This window comes from Lissotriton helveticus, chromosome 4_1, assembly GCF_964261635.1.
Source record: "Lissotriton helveticus chromosome 4_1, aLisHel1.1, whole genome shotgun sequence".
Lineage (NCBI taxonomy): Eukaryota > Metazoa > Chordata > Amphibia > Caudata > Salamandridae > Lissotriton > Lissotriton helveticus.
Window position 1 is genome coordinate 678694777 of NC_136063.1, and position 13261 is coordinate 678708037.

Genomic DNA, 13261 nt, shown 5'->3' on the forward strand with positions numbered 1-13261 from the left:
GGGGATTGGAACCATACCTCGCTGGTTCGATGCTGGGACATACACAGGAGGATCTATAGGAGCAGGAGGGGCTACAACTGGTTTATATGCAGACTTGTGATGGTCTCTAGCTTGTTGGGCTCACGGAATAGGTCTATCACTTGGTAAATTTTCACTGAATTTTGCTGGCCTGCTATTAATTTGCAACTGTTGTCGACAGGGTTCCTAAGCACTGTCTAAGGGCCAGTTGACTGGCCTCCTGTCCACAAAATCCCAGGAACAGAAAGGATCTCCCTGTTTCCACAAGACTGTAAGGACCACATAGGGTGTGGCGGAAATGGGTAGAAGTAATCGTTGGTTGGGACAAGGACCGTATTGACGTTTGCAGTCATCACACTGTGCTAAGGAGTGTGCTCATAATGATCAGCAGCCCATCTGGGGGTGCCGTGGTGTGAGGCGTTCGAGGAGCGCGGAGGAAGTTTGCTGAGTCTTTGGGACCAGAGCTTACAACCGGGAACATGTACTAGCTCACACTCCGTAGCCTCTGGTGTCTAAGGTGTGTGGAGGAATGTTTGAGGAAAGTCCACATGACCCAAGCTGGCAACCTAGACTTTCTCTGACCTTCAGATTGGGAGGACGACATTGCTTCACATTGTGGCCTCAATGCAAGTTCATTTGCTCCCTCTCTCCAGATCCATGCCACAAGGAACTCTATTGTTGAGAATATCGTGACTTGACCCACGGGGTATCATTGTGCCTTGTGTGCACCCAGGTTGGCTGTCTGGAGCAACTGCAATTTGCTCCCCTGCTGGAGTGGAAAACCTTCTCTAAATTGGAAGCAAGCTGGCTTTTGTTGTCACAGTTGTTTGCCTACGGGGAGATAGTGATCCTGCACTTGTGAAGGTGCAGCTGGGTGTCTGAGGACCTAATCTGGAGGGAGGATAACATGTAACTGTTTCCTTCCGCTTTAGGTGGTCCTGACAATCTAATCAAAGTGTCATCAGTGGGTGCAATGTGTATCATTGGTTAGTGTAGTTTGATTTGCTGGGTCACAAGACAGTCAAAACCTGTGATTTCCCGACCATTACAACTGCACAGGGTATGAAATATTGAGAATCTTGTGTTTTAAGCTAATGTGTTAGTGGGTAAAGTGGAATACCTCTGAACAGCCTGCATATATGTTTCTGTTACTGGTTATGTGGGAAGGATTGATTGGATTATGAAAACCTCGGGGAAGTACGCACATGGGTTTATTTTGCTTACTAGGCTGAGTGGATAACAGGGCAAGTGAATACATATGACTAGCACATATATGTTCATGCTGTTCTGCTGCTAATGGAAGAGTTCGACAATTCGACAATTGCTACTGTAACTCTAAAGTATACATCCAATGTGTATGTCGTTTTGATTTCAATGTGTGTATAATACAAAAATCAGTGTTTTATACAAAGGTATGGAGTCTTTTTGTAACATACACAGTGTGTTGCGAGAATGAGGGTTGTTCCAATAATTTACACTTTGACCCTTAGGATAAGCCTGACTGCTCTGTGACAAACACCCCAAAGGGGAGCACAGGATATCAGACAAATGTGGAGAAGCGTGGCTCAGTGGTTAGAGGCGGCAGACCCGGAAGCTGAGATTGGCTGTGGACCAGGGTTCGATTCCCTGCCTCGGCGGGTCTCGGGCTAAAAAAATTCCACGGACTCGACAATTCTCGCTCCGGTGCCTACTCGACTCACGGGGTCACACTCTGCGACTCTGGGCAATAGCTTGCTTAATCTCCACTACGGCCCCTCGCGGCGGGATGCCTGGCTTTCACCTTGTGGATACCCTTCCGGGGTATCTCACAGGGGAATACCAGGACGGGTTCCCTAAGCAAGCGCTTAGATACCGGGTCGGTGATTTGAGCTATATAGATACATGCACATTTACATTTACAAATGTGTCATACTCATCCTATCAGGAGGGTGAATTCTGCCTGTCTTCGAAGCTTACCAGCCTGCCAGAAACTGCTGGGTCTAAAACTTGATGATCAGGGCTGAGGATAGGACCTTCGTTGGCGCAAGCCCAAGCAATACAGTGTTTTGCTATGACTCCGGTGTGCAATATTGTTTTTTTGGCTTGTTTTTTCCCTGTGATTTGCCATTCTAGTTGGAAACTTTTCTGAGTTCACAACAGTCATGTCTAAGTCTGGAGAGCCCACAGGGGTACTTGCTGTGAGGAAGTTCGGGCAGGTGTGGGAAGCTGGAGAGGTACCCCAGCTCAGGAGACTCTGCACAGATTTAAAATGTTCTTTTAAGGGCCGCCATTGAAAAGGGGAGCTGGAAAAGTCATTGAGGGCCTGGCTGGTGGCCTCAACTGTCTCAATACACATTAACATCAGCTCATAAATGCAGTGAGATGTAATCTCACTGACGCACTTCATCTTTTGAAACTTGCACAGCTGTGGAAGTAGCTCTCATCTCTATAGTGCCATCACTGCGTGATAGAATGTCTCTTGCATATAAATTACATCTTTTACACCTGTAAATGCATCCAGAAATGCTAAGCCTGCAACATCTGCTGCATTTTCCGGGCATGTGCAAATCAAGAACAGCTGTAGGATAGCTACCTGGGCTCCCACACATGCAGTTTATTTAGTCTTGAGACTGTCTGAAAGGTATTAATGCTCTTTACAAGAAAACCAGACATTACACATTCTTAGTATTTCTATTTTATTCTTTTAGGCAGAGGGACAATAAGTGATTTGCTTAGACTTAGCGGATCCTGAGTCGAGGCTGGGGATCAAAGCTGGTTCCAGTTAAAAAATAAACAGCTGCAGCCTTTAGACCTCATCTCATCTCCCCCCTTTACATACTCAATGAATCCTCCTAGTGAGGTGTATGATTCTGCCAAAAATCCTGTTTTAACCAATATGTTAGGATAATTAAGTGACTGCTCCATTCTGCTTTTCCTTTTTTTATTTATTTTTTCTAATTTTGATTTAAGAGTCGGATAAGTACTTTTATTTTGAAACACGCCTTATCATCTGCCATGCTAAAAGTATGCACCTCCGTGAAGTTTGTACAGTTTCAGGTAAACAGGGGCATAGCTTCCGGGAGTGTCTGGGCTATTACACCGCCTAAAAATTTTATTTTTGAGAAAATTGTTGGGTACAGGGGCCTTCAATAGGGTATTGTGATCTGTCTGTCAGATTTCACAAGAATATTTTCAATACAGACAGACAAAAACACACACTCTCTCTTTCCAAAGTCTTCATAAATGTTGGTTATTTTACAAAATATTGTGTTTTCTCTCACTTAGTACCCCATACCAATCCACATTCCTCTCCCTTTCCACTGCACATTAATCACTGTGCACCTTGCTTGTCATATAATGTATTTTAACATTATATGCTAATGTGAATGTTTGAAAATCTGCAGCTCACACACCCCTAATCTTATTGACCAAGCTACGCGACTGCAAGTAAAGTACATTGAGCTTGTGAAGTGCTGGGCTGGGCATATTTGAAGCCTTCTGATACCACCACTGTGACGTGTACCTCCAAAGCTTGCAGACAGAACAAGCCTATGACTACTATATCTGGAATCACTATAAAAGCAGCGTTATCATTTGCCCCTGACTGGATCAATTTTGCTGCATCATTTAGGGCCAGATGTAGGTAGGCTTTTACCGGTCGGTAACGGCCGAATTCGGCCGTTACCGACCGGTAAAAGGCATTTGAGATGTAGGGGGCAGAATCGGTAAATTTACCGTTCTGTAAATTTACCGATAGGTAATTTTACAGAATCTGTAAATATACCGGTCGGTAAATTTACTGACCGGTATATTTACAGAATCTGTAAAATCGATATGTAGGTGGGACTCTTATGAGTCCCACAAGGCCTTAGAAATCGGTATTTTACCATCAAATTCAATTTGATGGTGAAATACCGATTCAGGTGTGCATGCAAATGTGCGCATGCACACCTGTGCCATATGACAGGCAGACCTGCCCTTAGGGCAGGTATGCCTGCCATATGGCCCCCGAACCTTTTTTGGGGGTGCTAGAGGGTGTCAAAGTGACACCCCCTGCACCCTTGCCAAAAATCTGTATTTACCGATCGGTAAATACCGACCTGTAATGCCCCATTCATTCCTATGGGCTTCATAGCCCATAGGAATGAATGGAGCATTACAGGTCGGTATTTACCGATCGGTAAATACCGACTTTTACCGATTCGGTAAATAAACATCTGGATTTCCCTACATCTCCCCCCTTCATATTTACCGACTTTTAAATACCGAATCGGTAAAATTCGGTATTTAAGGGTCGGTAAATATGCTTTATCTACATCTAGCCCTTAGTCTTTTGCCACAGTGTCTCAAAGCACGGTGATGGATTTCGGACTTCAATGATGACCATTGTTATAATAGTAGTGTGTTTAAGAGATCTGCCAAGATGCAGAGATGGTTTAACCCAAAGTTAACTTGTGACCCCACAGGGGATGGATTATGGTCTAGCCAGATGGTGGAGTCCTAAGAGTGGACAGTTGACATCACAGTGGTTGGTGAATGGGAGGTGGTTACGCCAGCATGCAGTCTGCCTTAAAACACATTCAAGCATCTGTCTGCAGCTGAGTAGTCACATACTCCAGACGTTGCTTCAGCAGCAGCCGGAGTGTCTTTGGTGATTAGTGTATATTATAATTTGTAAGGGCCTCTGGAGGTTCTGCCAACAGTTGTATCTGTGTTTTATTAATCATCTTTTCAAGAAGGGTGGGTTTGAACTAAAGGGTGTAGGAGGGTAGAGGAAGTGATGAATAAAATTATAAGCAAATTGCAAAAAAGTTGCAAAGTGAGCCCGTAGGGCAAATTTACCGGTAGTTATTTATTTATTCATTTCTAAAGCGCCTGGTTACGCCAACCAGCGTGTCCCCGCGCTAATTGGACTAGTTACTAGAAGCTCGGTGCAAGCACCTCCCAGAACTTACATGGTGGAGGTGAGCCTGTCTTTATTTGCATCACAGTACAGAGGAGAAGAGCACGGTTTTCAGTTTTTTCCTAAATGTGGTTTCACATTGTTCCACTCGTAGAGTTTCAGGGAGCTTATTCCACAATTTTGCCGCCATGTATCCTAAGGACCTTGACCCCATTCTAGTGGTCCGTATTCTAGGGATTTTTTACCAGCGCCCTTCCTTCTGATCGCAACCTGCGGCCTGGGATGTAATGTACTATTAAAGGGTGCAGGTATTGTGGTCCTTTTTTCGCAAGAATTTTATGGCAGTAACACGGTGCCTTAAATTGTACTCTTTTTTTCTACCGGAAGCCAGTGTAAGTCCTTCAAAGCTTATTTTGCAGATGCTCTTTTAGGAAGATTCAGTACCAGCCGAGCTGCCGCATTTTGTAATACCTGTATCTTGGTTAGCCCCTTTTTTGGCACTCCCGGGTATAGTGCATTCCCAAAACCTAATTGGGAGGTTACCAGGGCTTGTACTATGGTTTTCCTAGTGCTGGATGGCAGTAGGTCCAGTATCTTCCTCAATGTTTTTAGGGTACCGAAGCATTTACCCACTACCTTCCGTATCTGGGCATCAAAAGATAGTTTAGTGTCTAGCCAGACACCCACATTTTTAACCTCTGATTTTGGAGTGGGTACTGGACCCAGTACTTCTGGCCACCACGCAGAGGACCATATGTTAGGGGTTTTACCCACTATCATCACCTCTGTTTTAGTTCTATTCAACTTCAGGCAATGATTGGACATCCATTTTGCCAAATCCTCCAAGCATCTCGAGAAGTTGAGCGCTTTCTGATTGTTGCTTCCGGAGAGAGTTACAATCAGCTGGGTATCATCAGCAGATGATACGATGTTTACCTGATGCTTTTCCACCAGTTCTGTTAGATGTCCCACATAAAGGTTGAAGAGCGTGGGGCTCAAGATTGACCCTTGTGGGATTCCCTCGGATAGTGCCACACTTTTTGATGTTTGCGATTGTTGCAATACTTGGAAACTTCGTGATGATAAAAAGGAAGTCAGCCATCGTAAAGCAAGGCCTTCTACACCGCAGTCTTCTAGTCTGTGCAAAAGCAGCTTGTGTGAAACGGTATTGAAAGCCGCACTTAGGTCCAGTAGGATTATTGCAGCTGTCTGCCCCTCATCCACCCATTGTCTCATTGTGTCTGTAGCCAATAGCAAAGATGACTCTGTGGAGTGGGCAGCTCTAAAACCAGATTGAGAATGGTGTAGTAAGCCATTTTCCTGTATATGTGCTGCTAACTGTTTGTTAACTAGTTTCTCCGCAATTTTTGCGACATTCGGCAGCAGCGATATAGGTCTCAAGTTTTCTAGGACTGCTAGGTCAATAGATGGTTTCTTTTTCAGTGTTCGTACTATTGCTTGTTTCCATTTGTTAGGGACTTCACCATTCTGAAAGGAGGTGGTGATTAGTTCCGAGATGTATGGTATGATAAGATCTGCTCCCATCAATAATTTATCTGGGCTAGCCGGATCTAATGGAGATCCTGATTTAATTTCTTTAGCAATTACTTTAAGTTCATTAAGTTCAGCCATTTTAAATTCCTTGAGTCTTTCTCCTGAAAACTCCTTCATGGGTACTACATTATTCCCCTGTCGTGCTTCATTTGGGAAACTGTTGTATATTTTGGCTACCTTTCCTTCAAAGTATTCAGCAATTTTATTGCAGTTTTCTACTGAGGAAGTTACCTCCTTCTTATGGTTTTCATAGATTTTCAGAGATTTAAGTATAGAAAACATTTCTTTTGAGGAGCTACTCGCGTTTTCTATCTTTGCTGTGTAGAATTTGCACCTTGTTTCCCTAATTAGTGCATGATACCTTTTTAGCTCTTTTTTGTAACAGACCTTGGCCATGTTGCAAAAATGTTCACGCCACTTTCGCTCTAGCTTCTTGCACTCTTTTTTTGCTTTAGCAAGGGTCTCATTAAACCATGGTGCAGATGGCTTCTGTCTCTTTGGATTCTTGGTACTCCATGGTGCTATCTCATTGATAGCATCTGTTATCCATTCCTCAAACTGAGCATTGGCCTTGTTTATATCTTTCCCTAAAACAGGTTTATTTTTTCCCAGTGCTTGGGAAAAGGTGCCATAGTTAAAGCTTGACCATTTTTTATGTGCCGTTTTAATACTAGATCCCTCTGTCCTTACTCCAGGCACAGCTATTGAGAAAGGGATTAGATAGTGCTCTGTCCAAGGGATCGGCCGGGGTGTCTCTACTTCTATATCCTCTTGATTGGTAAATATGGGATCAAGGGTGTGGCCCCCCTGGTGAGTTGCACTCTTCACCTGTAGATTCATTGCCCCAAGATCATTACATAAAGATTGAACTTCTTTGTTTTCTTTCTTATCAAAGTGTAAGTTTAGATCGCCAAGTATAAAAAACTTCTCATAGCGTAAGGCTGGTTGTATTGTTTGTTCCCCTAGGCTTTCTATAAACTGTGTAGCTGGACCTGGTGGGCGGTATATTAAAAAGCTCGCTATTGTGACATCAGCTGCAGCGAGTTTGAATAGAAGTGATTCACAGTCCTTTATCTTTGCTTCTGTTATACTGCACTTCAGGGAGACTTTATGAATTATAGCGATTCCCCCTCCTCTGAGTTCTCTGCCTTTGAATCTCATAACCCTTCGGGAGTTTATCTATGATGTCCGGGTCTGAACTGTCATTTAACCAGGTTTCTGTAAGGAATAGTGTGTCTGGATTTCCTTCTTTTAAGATGTCATGGATTTCATATTTATGTTTTGACATAGACCGGCAGTTTAGTAACATTAATGACCATTTTGGGGATGATTCTTGTAAGTGGGGTTGATGTTACAGTGTTGGCATTTTAAAAACTTCCCATCAACATTTATATTATTTTTACAGTTATGTAAAATAGGCTTACTCAGTCTCATTAGGTCTTCCCTTGAGTATGCTTTCCTCCTCTGACCTTCCAAACTTTCATGATGCCAGGGCCCTGGGCCCGGTCAAGCGCGGACGGGTGCAGACGGGCTTGCCTTTGGTGCTCCGGCGGCGCGCACGCTGCGGGCATCTGCTGCGCGTCTTCTGTATCATCCGGTTTTATCTAGGAGGAAGGGGCCGCTCAAACACCCACCTCCCTCGAAACCGGAAGTACAAACGGGACACAACAAACGGGATTCTCCCGCGGTGGACCGGGGAAAGGCAGTAAGTGTCAGGGTTCGTGCTCACAGTTTAAAAACTGAAAATGTGCTTCTGTCTATGTAGTGCTAGTTAAAACAAATACGATCTTTCTTACTTTAAAAAAAAAAAAGAGAAACGTAACTCTCGGCGCATTCAGCAGTGTCCGTGCTGCCAACCGATCTCTAGCGCGTCCGCCTAGGAGACCTGATGCATATCAATTACTATAACAAAAAGATCCTATATGTCAAATCAGTGCACCAGTTGCTTGGCATATGTATTTCACCACTCGTTCATTCTTACATCTATACATTGAGCAGTTGATTTACATCCAATCTGTCTTACAGTGCGTCTATTGGTACAGGGGTCTGGTTGGAAGGGTGGTATATAGATCCCAGTTTATCAATAGCTTTCATACTATTTACTAGACTGCCCAACACTGTCCCTGTTGGCATGTTTTATGCTATTCAGAGAACGTGGAGGGATCATGACCTGGTCTTTCTGAAATATCCCAGTTGATGTTAATTTGTACTGACTTTAATTGAGTGCTAGTATTTCGAGACTTGGTGTCCTGTGCCACTCTTATCCAAGTGCAAATCCTGGCCCCACTAGCTATGTCTCTCGTTCATCAGGCTCAGAGAGCTAGATACCAGCCCACTCTCCATCTTTTGCCATCTACGATTGAAGAACATTCTTCCAACTACCTCTGCTGCCACACCAGTAAGAAGAATTATCAATAAGTCCTCAACTATTGCAATCTTTCCAGAAGGCATAAAAAAGGCACACATACACCCAATATTAAAGAAAACTAACCTGGTCCCTCTTGACCCCGACAGCCACAGACCGATTACAAATGGACCTTTCCTGGGAAAACTGATAGAAAGAGCAGCATTTGCCCAGATCTCACAATTCATTGCAGATAACTCCATACTTTCCGACATGCGTCCAGGAAGAAGCACAGAATCACTACTCATTGCCATCTGGGGTGGTCTTAAAAACATAGCAGTTGGACCTCTCAGCTGCCTTTGATACAGCTGAAAAGGACACTCTAATCCAGACTCAAAGTCATTGGAAACTCATAAATCTTCAGTTGCCTCAGAGCTGTTGATCAGTGGATGACATGGAGCCATCTCAAATTGAATGCTTCGAATATGGAAATACTCAAGGGTGGCTATTGGAAGAATTGTGAACCACTTTGCGCCTAGTGTGACGATCTGAGACCACCTCCTAAAATATCTAAGGAAGTAAGAAACCTTGCAATTACCATGAACTCCAAGCTATCAATGAATGCCCAAGTGGACACATTAGCAAGATTAAGCTTCAGTACTGTGAAACCTCTGTGACACAACATCCCCCCCCTGGGATTTCTACACATAGTCCAAGCCGCTATCTCTCTTGTACTTCTAAACTTGATTACGCCAATAGCCTCTACCATGGATCATCTTCATCAATTATGGAAAGACTACTACGGATTCAGATCGCTGCTGCCAGACTACTCCTATATGTAAAGCCAGAGGCCCACATCTCCCCTGCCATGAGGCCCCTTCTTTGGTTACCGGTTGCCAGAAAATCCACAATCAAGCTGCTTTGTATCACTCACAAAGCAATACATGGAACAGGACTAAAATCACCAAATACATTCAACAATGGAACTTCTGCTCCAGATTGGGACCTCACTTCAATATCCCACCATACAAGAAAAAAAAACATGGGTGGCACATCTTTCTCAGTTCAAGCAGCCAAAGTATGGAATTCATCACCCCAAAACATAAGATCCTCAGATAACTATCTTACCTTCAGAAGACTACTCAAGAGTTGCCTCTTTCCTTCATTACAACTATACTCTTAACACAACTGTACAGCATGTATATAAACATGTATTTTGATTATATGTATGTATCTAGATATGTGTTTTTTTAATGTAATTATATATGTAGTTATGTGTCTATATATGTATTACTTTACTCTGTAAAACAAATACTCTCTCCATTGCACTGCCCTATATTTCACCCCATGACTCTGAATATATCCTCTACCTCCACTCTCTGACTCATCTCAAACCTTATTCAACTACTATGATCTCCAAAATAACCCTTTCTACACTCTTCCCTCCTCTGTCCCTCCTTGGATCACCTCAACCGTTATTTTAATATTATGATCTCCCAAACAACCCTTGTAAATTCTTCCCTCACCTATCTCCTATGACTCATCCCAAAACTCATCTTACAACTATGATCCACCTAATCCATTTGTAGAGATTCTTTCCTCCTCCATCTCTCCTTGCACTCATTCCAAACCTAACCTTACTACTGTAATCTCCCAATAAACACTTTCTAGACTCTTCCCTCTTCTATACCCCATTATCCTGTTCAATTCAACAAACAGACTGACATATTTACAGCTCAAATTAATAGACAAATGTCACTATAATAATCCCTTTTGGGTTCTGGAGTAGTGTGCTGCTCACCGAAAAGCATTTTGATGCCTCGTCAAGGGCAGTAAGCACAGGGTCTGCCTCTTGGTGCTGTTCAGGATCAGTAGCTGCAAGGATGGGCAGTGGTGCTCCCCTGGGCATGGAGTAGTGTTGCATCTAATTGGCGGTCCTCCAGGGAACTGGGGGACAGGCGGGGATAAAGGGGGCGCAAGGTAGAGCCCAGTAGATTCCGATGGAACGTAGAAAGGCAAGGGCAGAGAAAAGGTGTGTTATGAAGGCGAAGAAAGGGATGTTGGCTCCAGGGTTGAGCACCACAGGGTTGGGTACATAAGCCAAGGGGTGTACGTCTGGCCCAGGTGGTGGCAACATGTCAGCTTGGTCCAGCGCATTGACTGGGCAGGCACTAGAGAAAGGTTCTTAAGTGGTGGTCCCTTACCAAGAGTGGGGAGGTACTGATAAGAGTTGGCAATTTCCCATGGAGTTGGGGGTCCCCTATCCCTCCTCTGGAGGAGAGGGAGGGTAGGGGTGGACAGAGGTCCAGGAAGCTATGTACTTAGCGCCAGGGTATGGTGTTTTCCGAAATGGAGCATCTGGGCAGGAGCAATGGCAGGAGCAGCATGTCATCCACTGAAGGGTCTTCCCTAGTGGAGGGAGAACGTGGGGGGGGAGGGGCAGCTGACATACACATTCCTCCGTTCAGATTTCAGGGGCCACCACTTGTCAACAGGGGCTGTGGAACTTACCAAATGGGGAAAGGGGCACAAGAACACGCCCCTGGCCCTTGTCCAGCCTTAGGATCCCAGCCCTTGGCTGGAGGTCCAGGCTCATGAGACCATCCCTGAGCTGGTGAGAGGGGGAGCAGATAATAGGTGTGGTGCACCCAGGATTATCAATCCAGCCTCCAGGAAACCACTTAGGATCGAGGGTTTGGGGTAAACAGAGACCTGATTCTGGACACTGACGACTGTTGGTGCCCTTTGCTGTGTCATGTGCCAGTGAACTAGGGTTGCTCAGGGTGAGGACAGGAGTGAGGCCTAGGGGCACTGGGTTGACCCTGAAGGGGGAATTCCCAGGAGAAGTTTAGTGGGCCCCTAGAATAGGCAGAATGTATCCATTGGGTTTTGGAGGGCATAGGACTGGCAGGTTCCAATGGGGAAGGTGGTCAATTGTCCATGGTCTAACGCCTGGCACAGGAAAGTTTATCAAGGTATTGATTAGACTTCCCTGGCTTTCAACTGGGAGGAGGTGGGGTTGGAAATGGCCCTTTCTAGGGTGCTTTCCCTTGACATTTTGCTTTTGTCCCTCCTTTTTTCCACTTACCTATGTGCTAGCCTTAGTACTTTGAGTAATTTTGACACTGCCATTCAGTGCCAAAGTGCTGTGCTTGTCACAAAAACAGATGATTAGTGTATACATAATTGGCTGATTTGAGTTAGCTGTAAGTCCCTCGTCTAGTGGTAAGACATATACGTAGGGCATGTAACCTAAATGCTCCTCTGTGGGCCTGAAGCTCTGGTTGTGCCACCCACAGAGGTAGCTCCTCCAATGCACCAAAGGGTTTTCCTGGTGGGGCCTGTGTTTGCAGGTTCCTCTTACTCAGCTTGACATTCAAAAAGTTAATTGCAAAGGTTCTGTATTTATATAGCGCAAACTCGACCCGAAGGTATTGGAGCGCTTTACATGAGCACGGTATTTACATTACACATTTCAGGCACGGGGAGATGGATTTGCCCGGAATCACAGGATGTGGACGCGACCCCGAGGCTCGAACCCTGGTTTCCAGCACCAAAGTCGGCAGTCTAGCCGACGGACCACATCCGTGTACTCATTGGGGGCAGGGTTCAGTGTTGGGAAGAGGTAGAGCATGTGTGTAGGTGCGCTACATGCACTGCTAGCGAATGGCACTGGATGGTGTGTTTGTTACTATAGGGCCTGCTTCTTTCACTGGATTGACATGAGGTATCTGTGGAAAGGCTCAGACACTGACTTGGGACTGGCTGTGAACCGGGGAGGTACAGAGGGACCACTAAACACAGGCACTGATTGTTTGCTTTGTATTGTCTCCAGGATGTGAGAAACTTTGTCTCCAGACTTTGTGATCTTTCTGCGCTGGTTGCACACAGGCTTGACTGTACCCAGTTGTGTTGTATCCTGGATGTAAGAAGCTCTGCCACCATTTTGGGGTGGCTGATTGATTGAATTTAATACAGGCTCTGTTCAAAATAGTGTAGAAGTAAATAGAGATAGGACTATTGCACTCAGAAAGTATCAGAGGACTTCAAAGCTGGGTCTATTGAATAGAAGAAAACTCTGAGATGGATGAGTAGAAAGGAACAGAGGACTACATTTCAGGGAATCTGGTCCAGTAACAGAGACATAGGACTTCACTCCAGACTGATGCTCTCTTGGCAGCCATCTTGGTGGGGGCAGAGCATTGCTAATAATTGCAATTTTGTTTTATACTTTTTTCCAAGTGAAGTTTGAGAGCATTAGCAAAACATTGCTACCTTTTGCATTTTTGTTTAGACTGCAGGCCGAGGTAAGTCTAAGAACGTGAGCTTTCTGGCACGTATCTTAAGCTGTACTCCATTCAGATACTTTGACTCTGATTTCAGCCAAAGAAACTAGGGACAGTTGCATTGCATACAGAAGCACTTCAGTAATAATAAGGTACGAAATCTTTTAATCACAACTA

At 44.6% G+C, this 13261-nt stretch overlaps 1 protein-coding gene across 1 annotated transcript in view; it reads left to right on the top strand.

Moving 5' to 3' along the window:
- ALKAL1 (ALK and LTK ligand 1) overlaps positions 1–13261 on the top strand; it is a 617709-nt gene that overhangs the window by 432372 nt on the left and 172076 nt on the right. The gene's annotated exons all lie outside the window — the stretch shown is intronic.